General features: G+C 36.6%; 1 protein-coding gene across 1 annotated transcript in view; it reads right to left on the reverse strand.

Moving 5' to 3' along the window:
- DTWD2 (DTW domain containing 2) overlaps positions 1–23,621 on the reverse strand; it is a 150,204-nt gene that overhangs the window by 90,995 nt on the left and 35,588 nt on the right. The window lies entirely within an intron of this gene.

A 23,621-nucleotide genomic window follows, 5' to 3' on the forward strand; every position in this document is an offset into this window, starting at 1 on the left:
CACAATTAGGTTTTTAGTCATCTTCAAATCAATCTTGTGTGTAGAATACAGGGCTACTGTTTTCAACTATACTGCATTATTTTTCTCTGGAAATAGCACCCATCATTTATTTTGGAGTACTCTAAGGGAGGATTTAAAAAAGGCTGAAAACTTGCCTAGTGATGGATGTAGGGTGGGAGAAACAACTGGAACTTAATGCCGTTTGGAATTCGGAGGTAATGAAATCCTAGAGACTGTAGAAAGGGAGATGAATCAGAAAATAAAGAAATATGACTGCTGATTTAGGTTAGAGAACCAACTCTTTAACTACCAAAATTAAATTCTCATTAATCAACTCATAACTCTCAAGTTGCTAGATGTGAAATGTTCTCTTAAGGCATTTAAAGTGCCTCCAGACTCCCAGCTATGAGGTACGTGAGGGCAGAGGAGTCCTGACAAACCGACACATATTTGGCTTTCTCCTTTAACACCACACATCAGATCACTGGCTCTGCCCATCAAAGTGTTCAAAATCGAACCATTTATCTCTCCTACTACTTCTGCCCTGATTCAAGCCCCTGTCATCTCTTGTCTAGAATATTACCATAGACACATAAAGGTTCCCTTGCTCCATCCTTGCTTCTCTATAGCCCATTCTCCCAGAGGTTGACCAGAACCAAAGAAAACTCCCAAGTAGGAGGAATACAGCCGGACTTGGGAGAAAAGAGAGTCATTTTCCCCTCTAGAAAGCAAGAAATTCACCCAGTATCCAGGTTTATGAGCCCTGACCTTGAGAAGCCTAAGGAAATATATCATCTACCCTGCCAGCTGCTACTTTATGTGAGCTCACCAAGCTGGGACAAACCCTGGTATCAAACTAAACCTCTGAGAAATACCAAGGCACCAAGAAGTTGAGCAAAAGTTCCTTTAAGGGATACAGTCCACTTACTAGTGCATCAATGTTGCAAAATAATCTACTGACATGTTAATTTATATTTTATTTATCTCCCAACTCCTAGTAAGCAGAATATTATGCTTCTTTGCCTCAGGGGAGTTTGAGAGGTAAAAACTGGTTAGAGATAACCTCAGTATTCGGCCTGATGTGTGCACATGTGTGTTAGTGATAAGATGAGTAAGTGTCCTTGGAGTAAAAGCAAAAACTTAAGACTGTTAAAGGAAAGATGTCCTTAACTGGGAAGGGGACAAAGGGTAACCGAAACCCCACCCTCACAGTGCTCACAGGTAATGATGCAACATCCAGATTGGAGGAATGAGGGGATGACTTCCTGTTTGCCTAGAGGGGATGAACCCTAGACCCCAGGTTTCCTGGCTTTGTGAAGATCCTGCTGCTGCCATCAGAATACATAGGACCAGGAAAGCAGGGGAAATGGCATCTCATTGGTAGCAAGTGGTTGACAGGTCTGAGGGCCTCACTTATATTTTGGCCCATGGTAAGATCCTTGGGACCTTGCATGTAGGGAAAAGGGCCTCAGTAATGTCTGGGATTGAATGCCCTGCCAGCCCAGCAGAATAAGGATTCAGTACTGGATAAACTTTGATTTAAATGAAATAAAAATAAAATATTCCTTGCTGTATTAGTTTCCTATTGCTGCTGTAATGAATTATCACAAATTTAGTGGTTTAAAAGAATACATATTTATTATCTTACAGTTCTGTATGTCACAAATCTGACAATATCTCATAGGGGTAAAATCCAGGTGGTGGCAGTCTGCATTCCTTTGAAGGCTCTAAGAGAGAATCCATTTCCTTGCTCATCATTCAGGTTGTTGGCAGAATTCAGTTTTTTTCTTTTTCTTTTTTACTTTGCAAATTATATTTATTGCTATATCCAAGGCACAGTGTTCCAAGCTTCTTAAGTTTTCAAAACTGTATGTACTAAGATAAATTTGAATTTATCATTCATTTGTAATTTTTCATCATTCATTTTTCTTAATTTATAATTGTGTCAATTTCTGGTATACAGCATAATGCTTCAGTCATAAATATGCATACATATATTCATTTTCATATTCTTTGTCACTATAGGTTACTATAAGATATTGAATATAGTTCCCTGTCCTACACAGAAGAAACTTGTTGTTGACCTAGCTTATATATAGATATATCCCTCCAGAAGGAGCTTGACCCTGCTGACACCTTGATTTTAGTCCAGTGAGACCCATTTTGGACTTCAGACCTACAGAACTGGGAAATTTGGACCCAGCACATACATACAAAGAATGCCATGTAAGGATGAAGGCAGAGATGGAAGTGATAATTCTAGGAGCCAAGGAATACCCAGGGTTACCAGCAGGCACCAGAAGCCCAGAGAGAGTCTGAAACAGTCTCACAGCCTCAGAAGGAACCTTCCATGCTGACATCTGGATCTTAGACTTCCCACCTCCAGCACTGTGAAAGAATAAAGTCTCTTTGTAAGAAAGAAAGAGAAAGAAAGAAAGAAGGAAAGGAAGAAAGAAAGAAAGAGGAGGAGGGAGAGGGAGGGAGAGGGAGGGAGACAGAGAAGAGAGAAAGAGAGAGAGAAAGAGAAAGAAAGAGAGAAAGAGAAAGAAAGAAAGGAAAAGAAAGACAATGAGAGAAAGAAAGAGGGAGGGAGGAGGAGGGAAGGAGAAGGAGGGAGGGAGAGAGAGAAAGAGAAAGAGAGAAAGAAGAGAGAGAGAAAGAGAGAAAGAAAGAAAGAAAGAGAAAGAAAATGAGAGAAAGAAAGTAAGAAAATGAGAGAAAGAAAGAAAGGGAGATAGAAAGAGAGAAAGAAAGAAAGAGGGATACCCCAACCCTTCTTTCTTTCTTCCTGGAAGTAGAATACATATCTCTCATGTGAAAGCTACACTCTTTGCATCTGAAGGTAGTAGGACACCCTTACCACCAAAGATTAAGAATTCAGACCTACAAGCCTATATAAACAAACCTTGTTACTTCTTTAATTTACTACCCCAAGCCCAAACTCTATTTAAATTATTCACTAATTGGGCATCCCAAATCTAAGTTTCTTTGTCCTGTCAGTTCCTCACACATGTATTGTTTCTTCATCTAAGAAGTGTGGACTAAAATAAATTCACAGCCTAAAAGTTGACAGTTGTTTCATTTGTCAGAAGGACTTGAGCCGGGATGACAGCCTCTCAGATCACTCTGAGGGACTGCTCTGAAGAGATAGGGGAGGAGCTAGGATATATAGGAGCTTTACAGCAAAGACCAGGTAGTCAGAACAGTAAAAGATTACTTGTTATCTAAAGAAAACCAGACATCTCAACTTAAAGAATTTAGTGCTTTTCTATGTACGGGAGGAAGCAAACATTTGGGCTCACTGAATTCATTCCTTTGACAAGCATCTAGCTATCTAGGGCCAGTATCTTGTCCTTTATTATTTTGAGTCCCCTCAGAGTACACCATTGTAAGTGGCTGCAGAGGCCGGGCTGCAGGCTTGTCTTCACTGGGGGGTGGCAGCAGTGGCTGATGACTTGATGGCTTCAGCATTCTTTGTTTACCGATATGGTTTGCAGTATTTTTCTTTTACAGAAGTATAAAAACTGCCCGCTTTGGCCACTTCTTATGTTCCATTTCTGTGGGACCTCCATGCACATGAATTAAAATTCTTTCTTTTTCTTCTGTTAATCTGTCTTGTATCAATTTTATTATTAGTCCAGTCACAAAAATTCAAGAAAGGTAGAGGGAGAAATACCCACTTCCCCAACAGGTTATTTTTGGATGGGCCTGAGAATTAAATTGACGTAAGACAGATCAAAAGGAGAAAATAGTAGAAAAGAATACAAATTTACTGTATAATACAAGTGTTTTTGTCACATGGGAACCTTCATAAGGAATAAAGATCCAAAGATATTGTGCAACCAACTTGTTTTTATATGAGGCTGAACAAAGAGGCAGTTGTGGAGAAGTGACTCAACTCTGCGGGCAAGCTAAAGGAAGATAACACTTATTTTAACAAGGTCTGTTTGTATAACATTCTCTTGATCTCAACTTCCTGTCCTTGATGATTAGAATGTACCTTCCTTCTGGAATAGGTAGGGTATCTTTCATATAGGAATTTCACCTCCTGCCTTTGAAAAAAAAAAGTAAGGTCAGAGTGGTTATCTTGTATTTGCTGTTTTTCACGTACCTTAAACTGAAGAGTTGATATGCCAAAAAGGCATATATGTGGGGGGTGGCATGTTCTGAACTCATGCTGGTTCATGACCCCTTTCTCTATCTTCAAAGCCAGTAATGGCCGGTTTTGAATCTCTTTCAGGATTTCATGCCTCTTCTTCCATAGTCACATCTCTCTGACCTTCCTTTTCCATTTCCATTTCCACCCAGATAAACCAGGATAATCTCCCTGTTTTAAAGTCATCTGATTAACAACCTCATTCCATCTGCAACCTTAATGCCCTTTTGCTATGCAGAGTGAGTGTAAAGTAACAGTCACAGGCATAACACCGGGGGTGCAGGTCTTGAGGGCCAAATCTTGCCTTCCATATTTGTACATCTAAATTCACGGATGCAGTTCACACAGACTTCACATGAAAAAGGAAGAGGAAATATGTATACCAAAAGTATTACTGATACTCACATCAAGGTGCTAGAATTAGAGGTCTCTGTAAGTGTATTTTTCCTGTATCTTACCAATGATCTGCACAAGGGCCATGTAAATCACATATTTAGAAAGAATTTGGAACATTAACAACTAGATATAAGAGTATTAAAAGGTATGATTAATATCAAGTAATATAAAGTAGAAGATGGTTTCTATTCATTCCACTCCTCGATTTCCTTTGATTGCCTTTCCTTAAGAATGTATTTTGGATCTTTTTTATATGAATTAGTAGTGAGTCTAATGATTCTTATATTTAATGCAGGTTCCTAAGTACATCTGTCACGATTATTTTGACATAAATTGTTCTATGTGACCCTGCTGATGACAGGGGTGATTGCCTCTGCCTGAGCCCAAGTCACTGGACCCTATGATGCTCCCTCTGACTCCAGTGAAGGGGTTGAGACTCCTTTCCTCAGGGCAAGGCCTTCATTCACAGATTCATGTCTTTAAACCAGCTTCTCTCCCAGATCACCTGCACCATGTCTTCATTAGTTATAACATTGGTATAATGCTTGTCTTTTTCTTTAATTTTCCTGACACAACTCTATATAAAAATGTCCTTGTTTTTCTGCCTGAATTTCTTCAGGGATCTACTCTAATTTACCTATTTCCTACCTGTGCAGTTTTGCTTTCATGTTTTCTAAAAAGTTTAGGTTTAATTAACTTGGATATTTATTAGGGTAGGAAAATAATTTTCTACCCTAAAATGTCTCTTTAACATGCAGATTATTTCAAATTAAAACAAACAAACAGACAAAGATAAAGGCCCAAAAGACTCAAGAAGAAACTTTGACCTTTCCCCTGCCTGAAAGAATGTAGATACAGGACTTGTTCCAGGAAGCGAGCTATCACCATAGATGACTACAGTATGAACTAGGGGTGGTAGACAGGGAAGAACCCAGCAAAGTCTGTTTGTTAACACTCCTGTGTCCCATTGGCTCTGCATAGCCCACCAAACATTTGTTTACCAAACATCTGCTTTTCTACCTCAAAGTCAATTGCCTTCCTCCCATTTGAAATCCCAAAGCACTGCCTCCAATATCCTCCAACGTTTTTAGCTGAAACTGGTACTTAAGGTGAGGGGTTTAGCCATTTTGGGAAGTTACTCAATCATGAATATCTCCCATGTATATATGTTATTAAACTTTTGTTTGATTTTTCTCCTGTTAATCTCCTCATGTCAGTTTAGTTCCTAGACCAACCAGAGGCACCTAGAAGGTACAGGGAAATCTCTTCCTCCTAGGCAGGGGTGATTAGAATCCTCTTTGGAATATTCATCACTTTTTGATAAAGCCCAAGTTTCTACCTCAAACCTAATGAAGCAGAATCTGTAACTCTCTGGGTAGTCCAGATGAGCACCAAAGATAAGAACCATTGCAATTTACCTAAAATAGTTATTTTTCTCATTAAGAAAAGAATGTAATGAAGATTTTTCTCCTCCATCTTTTAGAATTGTCAATCTTTGCTTTTGTTAGCTGATATAGTTTTTTGGTTTGGGTTTTTTTGTTTGTTTGTTTGTTTGTTTTAGTTTTATTGTTGTTGTTTAATGTACTAAAGTCCTATTTGAGGGAACATTTTCACCATGACAGTAATTTGTTACTATTGTTGGGGAGCAAGAAATTTCCTCTACCCTTCTTGGGTTCTTGTGACTGGACTAATAACAAAAGACACAAGATGGGTCAACAGAAGAAAAACAATTTTAATTAATCTATATGGAGATCTCATTGAAGTGAGACCTGGGAAGTGGCCAAAGCAGGCAGCTTTTATACTTGTTAGAAGAAGAAGCAATACATTTGTGAGGAATTGACAGGATAAAGAAACAGGCTTTGGGTGCTTAATTAGTGCAGAATCTAAATAGTTTGGGCTTGGGGTAGTAAATTAAAGTAACAGATTTATTTATATAGGCTTCTCTACCCTGAATTTCCTATTTCTGGTGATAAGAATGTCCTTCTTCCTCCAGATGTGAGGAATGCATCTTTCATATGAGAGGCTTATTTTCTGCTTTGAGGGTCAAAGTGTCCTTTTTGCATGTCCTTCTAGCCTGCCCTGTGCCCCAACACTACTGTCACTGTCCTTTCCCTTGTGTTTTGTTCTTTTTTTAGTCCTAAATTCTGTTGGATGTTGAGATGAGGCAACAAGTAAATGTTAAAATCAAACAGAAAAAATATGATGCAGAATGATTAAAACTAGAATGTCTAAACATCTACCAAGAACTTGGCAGATATAATAGTTTAGTTAGTCTATAAAAATATGATTTCATTAATAGTTCATTAATAGTTTAATCTTAGAAAAAAGCACATTTATTAAAAATTTTAAAATTTGTTAGTCACTATACTAATAAGCACTTTACATGCCATCTCATAAAACCTTAGCAACAATCCTATGAGGTGAACATTATGATTATCTCCACTTTACAGTGAAAGAAACTGAAGCATAAAGAGATGAAGTAACTAGGGCAACATCACATAGTAACTGTTAGAAAATTTATAAATTGGAATGATTAACAAACATGTCCAATGCTAAGTTATTTGTCCATCTCCTTATACAAAGTACTAAATAGATGTAAGTAGTTCAAGAAGTCAAATATATTGGGTACAAAGATGAACTGAGAAGGTACTGGGCTACTTTCAAATCCAGTACTTTCTATTAACTCAATCTATCAAGACCACTGGCACTCCTGCTGATTTTCTGGAAATTTTAATTTCAAATTTTGACAAGAGAAAAATGTATGCTCTGAATAGACAAATACCATGAAAAAGTTACTAAAGAAATGCCTCCACTATACTCCAGGCTCAAATGAGTCTACAACTGCATAATTTCAAACATTCAAAGACTGAATTGTTTTTGTGATTAAAATTGGTATTGAAAAACAGGAAAACTATTCAGTTTGTTTTATGCAGCTAGCAAAATGCTGATACCAAAAACTTGACAAAAATAGTACACAAGAAAAGACCATTCATATTTATGAATATAACAAAAATGTAAGTAAAATGTTAGCCAACTGTCTTTAGCAGTAATTAATTGAATCTTCAACTACAATCAAGCAGATTTTATCAGGGAAATTGGAGACTTATTTCATACTAGGAAATCTCCATATAAAATTCATTGTGTAGTAGGTCCAATAAGAAAATTCGTATGATAATCTTAATAAATGCTAAAAAATGCATTATAGAGAAAATAAACGGCCATGTTTTAAATAGAACAATTCACATTAAAAATTTTTTAGTGAACTGGAGGTAGAAGGATACAGCTGGTATCTGCCTATGTTGAACTTTAAAGATGATAAAGAAGCATTGCCAACAATGTCAAACTTAAAGCCAGATTAATATCACCATTATTTAGCAATATTCCTGTATCTGAAAACTGGGTTTCCCATTTAGTGGGTGTCCAGCCAAAAGACACAACTAAGCCAACTATAATAAAACAAGTAGCAAATAAATAGTTGAATTTTAAAATCGTATCTTCAATAAACTCAGAGAAATATAGCTTAATATTTAGCTAATATCTGTTTGAGGAAGGTCTTTATAAACAAAAAAGCAATGCAACAAAATCATAAAGGAAAAATGTTTATATAGTTACATAAACATTTGCATGCCAAAACCAACCAACATAATGAAATTGTAAAACACCTAATAAAATCTTACCACTACCTTCTCAGCCATAAAGAAGGGTCATTTGCCTTTAACTTGTAAGTATTATTGACATAGAGGAAGGATAGATTTGGAGGAGTTATATTTGGAACCATTGAGTGCAGACCTGATCACCAGCCAATGTGTGTACATATAGTCATATCCATTCTTAAAATGCTGGTTTACAATATCTGCTACCTGGAGCCCAACCTTCCCTACTCTTGATCAAGCAACCAAAGAGTTAAACTTGGCACAGTAGGACCCTGTTCTAGGACCCTGATCCAGCCCTGCTGTTTGCATCCATTCTGATTGTACAGTTGGGCACTATGTGGTATTGATTATTAAATATTTTTAATATCACTCTAGATTGACTCAGTATCATCCCAGACCATTTTTATTACCAGTAAGAAGAACCATCTCATCCTTCTCTTCCTACCTCCCTCCCCTGCTGACAGACAAAGAGCTATATTAAATGTTTTTTTTACTTCTGCAATTGCCTGGAAAGATGACAGACAAAATCTCAACCTTGAAATTTCTTGAGGAATAACGCCTTCCTCCTGATAGCTTTGTGTCCCAGGGCATCTTAATCTAACATATCTGTTGGCAATTCCTCGTTTGAGCAAATATCTAAAAATCATATTCCCTCACCCTAGCTCTCCTTTAAATCACTCTGTGTTCTGAATTAAAGTATAGAGGGAAATAGGAATTTTGCTTGTAAGAATCCTGGCAGTTATATTTTGCTCTTCATCCTTAAATATCCTTGAGGGAATATGTTGCAAATGCAATTATTGAGTGACTTTCGGTTTTCAAAGTTGAAGTTCCATAGTCACCATATACAGCCGAAATTCTTGAGCAGAGAGGGAATGGGTGTTGCTCATCTGCTTTGCCCAAAGCAGAAACCCTGTACGTGAGCTCCTTTAGTAACCTGTGAGGACATGGAGCTCAAGAACTGTGCCTCTTATCACCCTGTCTTTGATGTAGTGAGCCCATCCATTAACAAGGAGCTTCAAAATGGTGCTAGAACTCATCCTGAGGTGAAAATACAGAAGCAGAAATCATATCATAGAATTATGCAATTCTAGAACCACTGGATTTCTCAGAGATAATCGCCTATAACCTATTTATTTTACAGCTAAGAAAGCTGAGGACCAGACATTTTGTTACTAATGAAAGATCTGACAGCAAGGCAGTGGTAGACAGGGCCAAGTCCCTACTTCCATTCGTGTCTTTTCTTAAAGGCACTGCAGGAGAACAAAATTTGCCACAAAAAATTTCTATTTTAGCATGTTGATTATTTCCAAGCTGAAAACAATGAAGGCCCAAAAGACTCAGGAAGAAAATTTGACCTTCCCCCTAACTGCCTAAAGAATGTAGAGGACCTGTTCCAGGAAAGGAGCCACACCGTAGATAACCATAGTATGAATTAGGTATGTAGACAGGAAGGAAACTAGCAAAGTCTGCTTATTGAAATTCACCTCTGTGCTATTACCAAAAAGACCACAAATAACAAATGTTGGCAAAGATGCAGAGAGAAAAGGGAACCCCTGTACACTCTTGGTGGGAATGTAAATTGGTGCAGTCCTTGTAGGAAACAGTATGGAGTTTGCTCAATAAACTAAAAATAGAACTACCATTTGATCCAGCAGTTCTACTCCTGAGTATATATACAAAGAAAAGAAAATGAAAACATCAATTCTAAAAGATGTATGCACTCCAGTGCTCATAGCAGAATAATTTACAATAGTCAAAATGAGGAAGCAACCTAAGTGTCCATCAACAGATGAATGAATAAAGAAGATGTATATATAAACAATGGAATACTACTCAGCCATAAAAAATTTTGCCATTTGCAACAACATAGATGCACTTGGAGGTAATGTATTATGCTTAGTAAAATAAGCCACAGAAAGACAAATACTGTATGATATCATTTATATATGGAATCTAAAAAATTTTTTAAAAAGTGAATATATCAAAAAAGAAACAGACTCACAGATATAGAAAACAAACTAGTGGTTATCAGTGAGGAAATGGAAGGGGAGAGGAGGAAGATAAGGGCAGAGGATTATGAGGTACAAACTACTATGTATAAAATTAAAAAGCTACAATATATTGTACAACACAGGAAAAAATATAGCCAATATTTTGTAATAACTACAAACGGATTATAATCTTTAAAAATTGTGAATCACTATGTTGTACACCTGAAACTTATATAATATTATAAGTCAACATACCTCAACTTAAAAAATTAAAATACTTCAATATCTTAGAAAGCACGTGCACACACACACACACACACACAAAATTCCTCTCTGTGTCCCGTTGTCTCTGTGTGGCCCAGCAAACATTTAGGGGATTACTGATTGAAGTAACTGAGTGATAATGGTGTCATCAATTGAGATCATTGAGTTAGGGAAGACAGGTGATAAATGTGTTTGGGGGAGACAGGTGTCAAGTATTCTGTTTTGTCTATGCAGTGTTTCACTTACCAATACTGAAATTAATGTAGAGATATCAAGTATACAGCTGGCTATAAGAATCTGGAATACTAGGGAGAAAACAGGGATGGATATATTAAATGTGCTTTTTTCCTTCCAGTTTTATTGAGATATAATTGACATATAGCACTGTGTAAGTTCAACGTATACAGCCTAATGATTTGACTTACATCATGAAATGATTAACATGGTAAGTTTAGTGAACATTCATCATCTCATATAGATAGAAAATTAAAGAAATATTTTTTTTTCTTGTGATGAAGAAGAAAAAATTTTTTCTTAGGATTTACTTTCTTAACAACTTCCATATACAACATACAGCAGTGTTAATTATATTTATCATGTTATTAAATGCACTTTTGACTTTAAAAAAAAAGTCAAAGATTTCTACTATTCCCTTGAAATATCACACGTCTGCCTGATTCAGAAGGGGCAGCAAATAAAACAAGCCATCATTGTGCTATATGTAGCTTTAACTACAGCTAGCTCCGTAGATCTTTTCAAATCCCTTTGATTGTATTATAGACTTTCAAGAGGTCTGGAACATGAGGGTGACCATTGGTGCTTCTATATCTGTTTTTAGTTCATTGTTCATGGGGGCAGGACTGGTAGTCAAAGGAATGGAGAACATGTAAGCAGGGGAAAGTCTGTTATTTCTCAAAACAAATGTAAATCATTAAAATAGCACATACACATATATTTAATAGAAACATAATTCTAAAATAAATATCTTTTGAATTTCATTATAATACCAACCTCAAAATTCCTGCAAAGATGAACACGATATAGCTTTGCCACTGCCATACCTCTCTGAACAGTTTCTAATAGAGTGGCATTATACTGAATTTCATGCTAAAGCAGATGGTACTAGCAAAGCCCTGGTGTTATTTCTGAAATTATAATTTACATATATATAGCACTTTATAAAGTCTCTTTACCAACATTATTTCATTTTGTTCTTCCTCACAGCCTTACAAGGTAAATAATATACTTTTATCTCTATTTGACAGATAAGGGAAAATGACTGCGTCTAAAAATGAAGTGGCTTGTCTAAATTAAAATGGCTATTTCAAGTGGCAAGACTATGCTTAAAAGCCAGATCTTCTAACTCTGGGGCTGTTTCTCTTTCTGTGATAACCATAAAACTTTAATTTTTTTCTACACTGTTAAGTGGATATTTGTTAATAATTTACCCAATTTTACAAAATACAAAATAGAGATAACTTGGAGTGAAATGAATGCCTTGACACCATGAAATTATATCAGAAAGATCTAAGATTAGAATTTGTATTTCCTGAGGTGCTGTTTCTTAACTAATCCATTAAACATTCGCTGATGATTCAGCTAGAGATGTTTACCACTGTAGATCATTTCTACTACATAAATACCTTGAGCTAAAACCTATGAACAAAATATGCCAGGCATAAATTCTCTTCAGAATGTTTATAATTCAATTTCTTACCACCTTTACTACTTTTTTTTTTCAAGTTTCAAAGAGTTAATTCATGATTTTAAAACGGTTTTGCAGAAGGAAGTTTAAAAATCACAAAACTGCTGAAGCAGATGTGGCTAATGCCAAAAAAAGAGGAAGTTTAAAGAAAAACTAAATATACAAATAATGTTAGCATATCAGATGTTACAATGCTTGAGTGGACTCGTGGCAGTCACAGATGGGAAATCTTACATTTTATATTTTGAGACATGTTATACACAAAGCCCCTAGTCAGTGAAAATACCATTACATGGATGAGTTTTTTTTAATTTTAGAAGAAATGTCAGTGCAGTTTAAGACTAGCCCAGAGAATCACAAGTTAAAATTTTCTCTTTTAAGTATCATGTTTCTCTTCTAAAATATCTTTTTTTGTACAAAATCAGTCTTACATTCAAATCATATCTTTTGAATACAAACTCAAGAATTAGAATTCAATATGGTAACATACCAGCTGACAACAATTAATTTTGGCCTAAGGAACATAGTTGTAGTCTTGATGACTTGTTACCCTGGAAGTACTCCTATACTGAAAGCATGTATAGTGACACAAAACTATCATATAAAACAGGCCAGTAGTTGAAGACCAAAAAAGATTTACACTCTTCTATACATGCGTTTAGTGAAACCAAAATTACTCTTAAGACAATATAATCCAATGATGTGAAACATCAGTAGTGTATATAATCCAAAATAGTCCATTATCTCCAAAAAGGAATTTAGAACATGCATTTTAGTGAAAGTATGATAGTTGACATCCTGAGAATTCACAACTCCTAAAAAAAATTAAATTATTTTATGGATACTGAAGAGCTAACTATTCAAGAGCTAGGTTTTATATTCTGGTTCTTAACTACAACAGTTTCAAACCAAAAATCATGATCAATAATATGTAATAGTCTGAAATCAGTCCTGCTGTAGATAATTTATGAAGCCTAGGCGGCTCATTTATAGCTCTTATCCCAGTTTCCTGCCGTCATATCCTCAGGTCCTCTTCTCAGAGGTAGAAGCTCTCAATTTCCTGCCTGGCCCCCTGTTTTGGAAACAGTGCTGTTCCCTTCAGTAGGAGAGTTCAAAAGTTCTTTTCTATTATGCTTTTCTGTATTTTCTAAATTCACTATAATAAGCAGTTTCAAAAATCAATTTTTAAGAAGCCATAAAAACACTTTTAAGGGATTTAAGGATTACTAGTTCAAAATGCAAGTGATTCAGCAATACCCGGTTTTGCCATTTCTGGCATCCTAGTTCTGATTCTCAGTGATGATCACCATCTTCAGACCCTAGGCCTTCCTGGACGGGAATTCTGTTTTGTTCCCTCTGCTCACAGAGGGCTTGGAGACTCTGACTGAGCCTGCCTCTTGCCACTTTCATTTCTGGAACCTATTAACTTCTGGCTTACTGCCCTCATACTGCTTGCCATAACATCACCCTCAGGTCACCTCTTTCACATCTGGTTGAGCCTTCCCAAAGGTGACAACTCTTCTGCCTCACCACTATTATCTGTTGTTGCATTCCCTAGAGATTAAGTTCTGTTAGGTCTTGGGGAGGTTACAAACTGATGGCCCCACAGGGCAAATTTGGCCCACTAACCTTTGGTCTGGCATTATCAATATTTGAAATTTTAACAGATGAATGACTTTAGACCAAAAATGTGTTCTCCAGTTTGCCACAGTCTCTGGCAGTCTCTATTGTTTTACACCTGCCTCTATTAATTTGCTTATCTGCCCAGGACTTGAAGTCATTTGAGTTAGACCTCTAGAGAGAGAGCCCCTCCAACAACCTAACAGAGCTCTTGTCATCGTCTCAGCCGGGTTCTATTTACCCATTACCTCAGCAGAATTTCTAATTCCAAGTCTCAATTTCTCCTAGTCTTTCTGGCTCCCTTGATTCAGCAAGTCTATTGTGTGAAATGACAACACTAACTCAGATGCTGAGGAAGTGGGAGATGGAAGGGGTGGTATTTGAATGCTACTCTGGAATGACTGACTTGTTCACTACATCCCTCCAAATTACAGATACACTCTGAAAAAAACTAAAAAGAAACTCACCAGAATAAGGAAGCAAAGAACAGCCCAGATATGCATGAAAATGAAAGCTCTCAACTAGGTACCAAGTCTGCTCAATCCTTTTATACACATCATCTCATTTAATACTTCCTCAACTCTCTGAACTTAAAAGAGGGTGTGAGTATTAAATGGGACAGGGAACCACTCTTCCCTTACTGATGGAAGGGGCTGCGTCTGAAAGAACTTCTTGTGGCACCAGTGGTTTCCTTTCTCCCCTCTTGGGAAGAATGCACCACGAACCAGCTTCCCACAGGAGCTAACAGCTAGTGTTCACAGCTGGCACCTACACTCAGACCATTTAATGCCCAAGCCCAGACTCTGTGTCCCTTGCTTATAAGTCCACTCTCATCTTGGCCTATAAAAGGGAGAGCAACAAGGGGTGGGATCCCCTTCTCGAAGCACAGTCTTGTGATGCACCCAGCTACACCCTAGCCCTACCTAACTCATCTCTTTGCAAGATGCACAGAGAATGAGGGACCATTCTGCCCAAGGCAGAAGTACACCTAGTGATACTGCTGATGCTTGCAAAAGCAGCTGGCTTTTGGTGTGATATTTTACTTCTTCAACCTTTAGTTTTCATATCTATGAAAAAGGAAAAAACAATACTTATCTCACAGGATTGTTTTGGAAGTTAAATTTATGTATTTTTTCAACCCATACCCAAGACACTATTGGGTTAACTCTTCTTAAAGAGAAAAACCACAGGCTCCAAATGGCATCACTTGTGATACCAAACCCGTGATACCAAACCTAGATTTAATACCTAACCTAATTGCAGTTTCAACCTTCACTAGAAATGTAAACTTAATCAACAGGTCTGGAATTTTCTGGTCAACACCAGTGAAGTAATCTGCCACGTGGGTCCTCTTTATCCCCCGACCTCCCAAGGGAAAAGGCATTCTGTATGATAAGACTCTTGCCTTTTCCTTCTCCTTGCAAAAGATGTCTTGACTGAAAAATAATCCTTTCTTTTCTTTTGCTAATAGCTCCTCGCCATCTATACAACCTCTCCAAGCTCCCTTCTAGCTGCTAGCTGGGATGCTGCCCAATTCATAAGTGGCCTAATAAAGCCAATTAGATCTTCAAACTTACTCAGTCGAATTTTGCTTTTTAGCACACCCCTGTACATGTTTGCTGCATCAGTTAAAATAAATCACCATTGAGAGAGTCGTGGTGTCATGAAGAGGGCATGGACTTTTGAGTTACAAAATTGGCTTTATCTTCCAAGGCCACAGGGGCACAAAACAAAAAGGTGGAGTATAAATACATGAACTGCCCCATCTAGTTCATCCAGACAACCCAGAGAGAACATCCAGGGTTATTTACTGCACAATCCAATTTCTCTTCACTCATTCACAAAAGTGTAGTGGCAGAGCAAGGACCTGAATCATGGTCTTTTGTTTTTAGAACCCAGGCAGAAGTTGGACAACTAACCCTTGTTGAGTAAAAACAACAGGCAAACCCAGTGGCTATGGCAAGCTCAGAATTGCTTCACGTGAGTTACTGGGATTTCAGATGTTCAAATGGCAGGTGATAGTCAAGTGGGTAAATGTCAGCATCTTGTTTCCAACTGATGGAATCACTCATAAATCCCAGACACAGCTAAGGACTTGAGGAAGAAGACGTCTCTAACTGGGAGAGAAAGGGTACCTCACTGCCTGACAAAGGAGGTCATAGGAAACTATTTCCATTAAACTCATTGGTTGAATTAAAGGATAGCTTCATAAATAACTGAACTCTCTGTTCTTTATCAAAAAGGCTACAAAAAGAAATTATGATATCATTTTCTGTACAAACACGGAAGATCAAAAGACATTTCTACTTTAAGAGATTTGGATCTTTCCCACTAACTTATAATATCATTTTTGTTAGTAAAATGAAGTAGACTATACGTAATGAGCTCTGTTGTGAATGTTTTTGTGAATAACTAACCACTCCATGATTTTTTAAAAATTTCCGATTGATTTTTTAACTATAATTAATTTTAAATACAGATCTCCTTATACTGAGTTTATAGTTTTCTCTATTATGTTTTCATTTTATCTCTACAGTAAACTTAAAGACCTACATTATTCTTTGTTCTCTAAAAGGTTGAGAGATGTTTTATCATGTGAAATTTGTTCTTATTAAGCTGGTACTGATCTGAGAATGCCCCTGTGTTTATGCCTTTCTTTTCTAAAACTGAAACCAGAGATGACAGGCAAAAAATAAGAGGCTTTTTTAAAATCAAACTTTTTTAAAAACGTAGCTCATTTAATGATGTGATATATCTTTCTTTTTGCCTGAGATCAAAATCAGAGCTTCAGAGAACAAATTAGTGGTTACCAATGGGGAGAGGGGTGAGGCGGGAGGCAACAGGCATAGGAGATTAAGAAGTACAAACTATTCTGTATAAATAAGCTACAAGGATATATGATACAACACAGAGAATAGAGCCAATATTTTATAATAACTATAAATGGAGTATAATCTTTAAAAATTGTACAGCACTATATTGTACACCTGTAACTTATATAACATTGCACATCAACTGTACTTTAACTTAAAAAATTTTTTTAAATGAAGCTTCAGTGTTCATTTACTCCTACATTTGTCCCTTGGAGGAATGGATCTGTGGGTCAAATGACATATGGCTAATGGACATGATTCACGAAGGTCATTTAAAGATAGAAACATTTGCCCTGTAGATAGATTTATTTTTAAAATTTCCTTCCTTCCTATTCTTATTTTTTATTTCCTTCATTCTTCATTCTTTGCTTCCTTCCTTCCCCCCTTTCCTTTAGCCAGTAAGTTAACTCGTAAATAAACCTAATATTAATAAAATTCTATTTTATGATAAAAAGGAAGAACAGAGTGTTTAAATATAAAGATAATTATGAGAAAGTAAAATTTTTCTTAATGAATTTGTACTGTGTTTTACTTTCTATATACTGCTTACTATATTGTTAGTGTAATGTTGTGCTTTGAACTCGTATATTGGTAGTTTTTACAAGACCATTTTTCCGTACTGGGGTCAGCACATAGGTGGGTGGAGTGTGACTTAGACTGAGTTCTCCAAAGTACATCCTGAAAGAAAGATTTGAGTGCAGGTAGTTTAGTTGGGAGGTAAATCTCAGAAGCACCAGTAGAGGAGGAATGGGGAAGTGAGACAGGGAAAGGAAAAAAGAATGACAGAATAGTTGGCCTTTATTAAGCAGATTACAGCTGTGGGCAACTGAAACTCAATCCTATCAGATAACTCTGGCAGATAGGTAGAAATTGCTATTGAGTCTTACCACAGAGAGCCAGAACTCTCCCTGAGGGAAAAAGGAGATATAAATATGAAATAAGGAAGATGAGAAAGATCATGTGACATTTCATTGGAACTATCAGTATTAGTAGAAACTCATAATTTCAGAAAGAATATACAACACCCATATGTACATGTACACCCACACACAGAGTGATAGCATATCTAGTGGGAGACTGAGATTTTGTCTACAAGTTGCCTGCATACTTTTAACAAAAGAACCCATATCTGACGGAGCTAAGACACGCAGTAGTGACCTGAAACAATGTGAGAAATTCCCAAAGAAGAAACATGGAGGGAAAGAGATTTCCCTTCCTTTTTGGGCGATAAACATCTAGAAATCTTCTCTGCTATAAACTGGATATATTTTGCATTATTTATTTAATAAGGAAGTTGCCTAGGAACTCACTTTTCCCTTAATCAGTTCAAGAAAGCAGGATAACATTTGCCATAAAATAAGCTCTTTTTCATTTTTATAAAATAAACATGAGACTAAGTATGCAAACTCAATATCTGATAAATAAGGGGGTTGTAGTAGTAAGAGGAATAGCATTAAGTAAAAGATTTGATCCTTTGTTTAAAAAAACAGAGTGGGGTCATCTGATTCACAATGACAGATAAAACAATTCAAGTGGGTCTTTTCACTGAAGACAACTACACCTCACAAGTATAAAACATCTGCTCACGAGCATCTGCAAGCTAACAAGTGAATGAAGAATTACTGGGTCAAGATGCAGGCTAAGACAGAACACCAGAAAATGAACCTGAAATTTGGGAACACTTCTTTTCCTTGTACATCAGTTTCTAAAGAAGTAATAATTATAACAATGTATTATTGTGCTTTTTTAAATTTATAGATGTATAGATGAAATATGTATAACAATAATATCACAAAAATGGGGGAAATTGAATAAATCTATAGAGAGTAATGTTTCTATATCTCACTGAAATTAAGTTAGTATAAATCTGAAGCTGATGCTGATAAGTTAAGACATGTATGGTATTCGCAGCAACATGGATGGACCTAGAGTTTATCATACTAAGTCAAATAATTCAGACAGAGAAAAACCAATATCATCTGATATCATTTATATGTAGAATCTAAAATATGATACAAATGAACTTATTTACAAAAGAGAAAAAGACTCATAGACTTATGAAACAATCTTATGGTTACCAAAGGGGAAAGGTGGGGAGGGCGGAGGTATAAATTAGGAGTTTGGAATTAGGTGATACAAATTACTATGTATAAAATAGATAAACAACAAGCTTCTACTGTATAGCACAGGGAACTATATTCAATATCTTATAATAAACTATAATGAAAAAAATATAAAAAAGAGTGTGAGTATATATATCTATAAAACTGAATCACTTTGCTGTGCAAAACTAACACAATGTTGTACATCAACTATACTTCAATTAAAAAAAAAAGCTGTATATGGTAAGCCCTAGAGAAACCACCAAGTAAATAAAAATAAAAATAGTGGAAAAAATCATTAGTGAAATTAAAATGCTATATTAGAGAATATTCACTTAATGAAATAAAAGGAGAAATAGAGAAACAAAGAACTTGAGACACAGAAAACAAAAAATAAAATAACAAATATAAATCCAATTATATCATTAATGACATTAAATATGAACGAATTATGCAATCTAAGCAAAGGTAGAGATTGTCAAACTGGATTTAAAAAAATAAGATCCAGTTATATGATAACTACAGGAGATACACTTAGATTCAAATACACAAGGAAGATTTAAAGTGAAAGGATAGCAAAAGCGAGATCTTTAAAATATTCTCACCTACGTTCGAAGTGATTCTCAAAACCCATCCCAGTTTCCTGAAAACCATCTGAAACAAACACCTTTGGCCTATGGAAATTCTGGCCATCCTCCAAAGTTCAGTTTAAGTTCAACCTCCTCTGTAAAGACTTCCCTGACCATTCCCAGAGCCTTCTCTCCAACTTCTAAATAGCTCCAGTCTCACTTTTCTTTTTTTAAGTAAAAGAAAATTTATCTAGAGAGATACACACTTCACAGAGAGTGTGGTCTGTCTCACTGAGATGGGAAAATGGCTTAGAATAGTAACACTCCATAGGCAGAATGTGGGCCATCTCAGGAAGGTGAGAGGGAGAGAGACCAAGAGGTATGGAGGTATTTAGTTTAAAGTAAAAGTAGATACACACTCCATAGACAGAGTGCGGGCCGTCTCAGAAGGCACAGCAAACACTCTATACCATTTTTAGTAAAGAGTATTTCCAATCCATTAATTAAAATCAAAAAACAAACAAAGAAAAATTAACTTTCTTTTTTTTCCTGGCACTCTGCCCAGATCTCTTCAGATCTCTCTACTGTTTATATGCACCATCTCCCTTCCCCCTTCCATAATGCTTTCAACTGGCCAGCACCTGCAGCAACCTCACCTCAATTTATACCGCTATGACTTAAGTGACTTCCCCTTTTCGTACACAAACTGAAAACTTATTTCCCTTGAGCCATATAACAAGGCCTACTAGGCTTTATAAATATCATACTAGTTTACTCTAAGAATAGTTCACTACCTCAATTTATTTTAAGTACTAAAGGTAAACTTAAAAGTATTAAGTTTATGAATATGCATATGTGATTTGAGATTTTTTATCTTGGTAACAAAAAAATGATCAAATAGTGCAGTAGATACTTTGGTGCACCACCCAGATCTCCCCTTCAGGACCAAGGCACTCATTCCCCCAACTACCAGGTGTGTGATCTAGTGGTGGCTCACAGATGACCTGGGAATTCCACTGGGAATTGTTCTCAGCTAAACAGACCTGTCTTGTCCAAGGTTAGATGCCCTTCCCAGGGTTGAAGAGCTTCCAGTGACCTGTCCATATGGGGATACAAAAGTCCAGGCCCCAAACTCAGTTTAGCACACCTGAGAAGAACCATCCCAGGCCCAGTTTCCCATAAATTCTGTAGGAGGCCTCTGTTGCAACCACCTTGTAGTTTACCTTTTCCCACTGCCCAATCCTGCTCCAGCGTTTTTCCAAAGAGCATTCCTAATGAAACTCTTGAGTGCAAATCTTTGTCTCGGAGTCTGTATCCCAAAGCACTGTCCAAAAACAAGAAAGTCTTGCTTGGGACACGTATCAGTTTCCTAGGGCTGCCATAAAAAAGTACCACAAACTGAGTGCCTCAAACAACAGGATTTATTATCTCAGTCCTGGAGCTAGAAGTCTGAGATCGAGGCGTTGGCAGGGCCGCACTCCCTCTAAAAGTACTAGGGAACAGAAACTAACTTGTTCTTTCCCTTGGCACCCATTTTCTGTAGCAGACTGAGCATTACTCTTTTTACAGGTCAGAAATCTGGGAGTCATCCACCATTTCTTTGTTTTCCCCTCTGTTCACAAATGTGTGCATTTAGTTCAGTCTTTTAAATCAAAAGTGGTGTGATATAGTGGAAAATAAATATTTTGAATTACACAGAAAAAAAAAAAAAAGCACTAGGGAAAGATCTTTGGCAGGGCCAAGCTCCCTCTAAAAGCTCTAGGGAAAGATCTGTTTCAGACCTCCCTCTGAGCTTCCTGTGGCTCTTTGGATTGTGGAAGCATAACTCCAATCCTCACCTGGCATTCTCTGTGTCTCTGTCTCCGTGTCCAAATTTCCCCTTTCTATAAGGCCACAATCGTAATGGATTAGGGGTCACCCTAATGACTTCATCTTAACTTGATCATCTGCAAAGACCCTGTTTCCAAATAAAATCACGTTCACAGATACTAGGGGTTAAGATTTCAACATCTTTTGGGAGGAATATAATTCAACTTATAGTAGCATATTAAAGAATTAACATGTAAAACATCTTCCTTATAGCAAAGGGCCTTTTAAAACACTTAAAACGTAAACACCTCCATGGTCTATGTGGTTTCATCCTTATCCTCTGACTTTGGCTCTTAACACTTTGCAAGAACGCCAGCTCCTCAAGGTGTTCCCAGATTGTTCTGAGGTTCTCAGAGAGTGACTTCTTTGCACTCTGTGGACTACTGTGTTTTCTTATATGCACAACAGTAGCCATCATTTTTCTGCACTACTGCTTCAGCTGATCGAGCCCATGTAATCTGCCCTTGCTGATACCCAAAGGTCCTGTCACTTTTCCCCTCAAAGTGTCACCACTGGTTATTGAAGCCCCTTTATTTGCACAAACTACATGGTCTTAATAAATGCAGCTTCATAATAAATCTTATTATGTGATAGGGCAAGTCCTTCCACCACAACCTACTTCTCTTTTTTTCCCTTTCTTCCTCAGGAATGTCTTGGCTGATATTGGACCTTACTCTTCTATATTATATACATGTTAGAATCAGCTTGTCAGTTACAAGAAAGGTTATACTGAGGTTCTGATTGAAATGTCATTGACTCTTTTGACTTTTTCATATGTTGAATCTTCTGGCCATGTGGGAAATTACCTTGATGCAATGGAAGCCTCCAAGTATACCACTCAGCAAGCTATCCTAGACATTATAGAATAGAAAGACTCAATGCTAAATTATAATGCTCAGATCACATGGTTTATTAAACCACTTTGACACACAGTGAGAAACAGGAGAAAGAGAGGGGTAAGTTAACACACTTAGGATAGCGTCCAAGCTGGGCAGAAAGACCACAGTGCCTGGTTCTGATTCCCTCCCTTCCTCATGGGCCTTCCTTACTGATGGTGTGGTTACAAAGCCCAGCACTGAGGTTTGAGCAAAGCAGCCCAGACAGAAAGTGCCGAGGACCAATGATACATAATTGCTCTATTGGAGAGACTCAGGGGCAAGTACGTGTGGTCACAGCAATAGCTTTTGAATTAACCTGTTGAGCAATCTTGAGTTTTATTTGTGTTTATTGGGCAGAGGACACATAGGGCCAGAATGGGTACCAAAAAACGGATGGAGGTTGAATTCATTCTTCACGAATACTGAGTACTTTCATATACTATGTATGGTGTATCCTAAATATTAAGTACCTCTTGCATATTTAGTTTATCAAGAATGTTTAGGTATTTAGCAGCTCATGAGTACTAAGTACTCTTGGTCCTTCTATCCCTTTCTGTTTAATACACATGTACACGACATACTAATTTCTTATCTATACTTAACACATCCAAAGAGTTTCATTGATCTCATTGGTTTTCTTTTCTTTTAGTGCAGAATTGATTATTCTCAAACAATACATTATACTAACTATCCAAGAACATTGTCTGTTTCATTTGGTTTAATTTATTTAAATCTTCTTGAATAGCTTTCAATAGCTTTTCCCCTTCTTAAAGGAGTTAGACAACATTTTAAAATGATTTATTCTCATGTATGTATATACATGACTGGCACATTGTATTGTACACCAGAAATTGACACATTGTAACTGATGGTATTCAGTTTATAAAAATATTTATAAAAATAAGTATTTATAAAAAATAAATAAAATGATTTATTCTCAAGTACTTTTATCTTTTGTAGGCATTGTAAATGGATCTTACGACTCTTTAATAATTCCTTCACTGAGATTCTCTCACCCTATTCAGACAAAGCATTATAATTGAAACAGCATGATCTTTAGAGTCAGATAAAACCAAGTACTCTGCTTATAACCTGTGTGCTCTTGGGCTTCTCAACTGCTGGACAGTCAATTTCCTTATTTATAAAATAAGAATAATAATACCTAACTCACAGCATTATTGTAAGTTTTTAGACATTTTGTCATGTGGAGCTGTTCTGTGCATTATAGGATGTCTAGCAGCCTCCCTAACCTTTATCCACTGATGCCACAGCATGCCCCCACCCCCAGTTTTAAAAAAATGAGATAGCACAGGAAACTGCATTCAATATCTTCTAGTAACTTATGGTGAAAAAGAATATGAAAATGAATATATGTCTGTTCCTTTATGACTGAGGCATTGTGCTGTATACCAGAAATTGACACAACATTGTACACTGACTATACTCCAATGAAAATATATTAAAAAATAAATTAAAAAAAAATTTAAATCAGAAAATGTATATGACATACATAGGACTAGTAAGTTCTCAAACATTGGCAGTTAC

This window comes from Camelus dromedarius, chromosome 3 (assembly GCF_036321535.1).
Source record: "Camelus dromedarius isolate mCamDro1 chromosome 3, mCamDro1.pat, whole genome shotgun sequence".
Lineage (NCBI taxonomy): Eukaryota > Metazoa > Chordata > Mammalia > Artiodactyla > Camelidae > Camelus > Camelus dromedarius.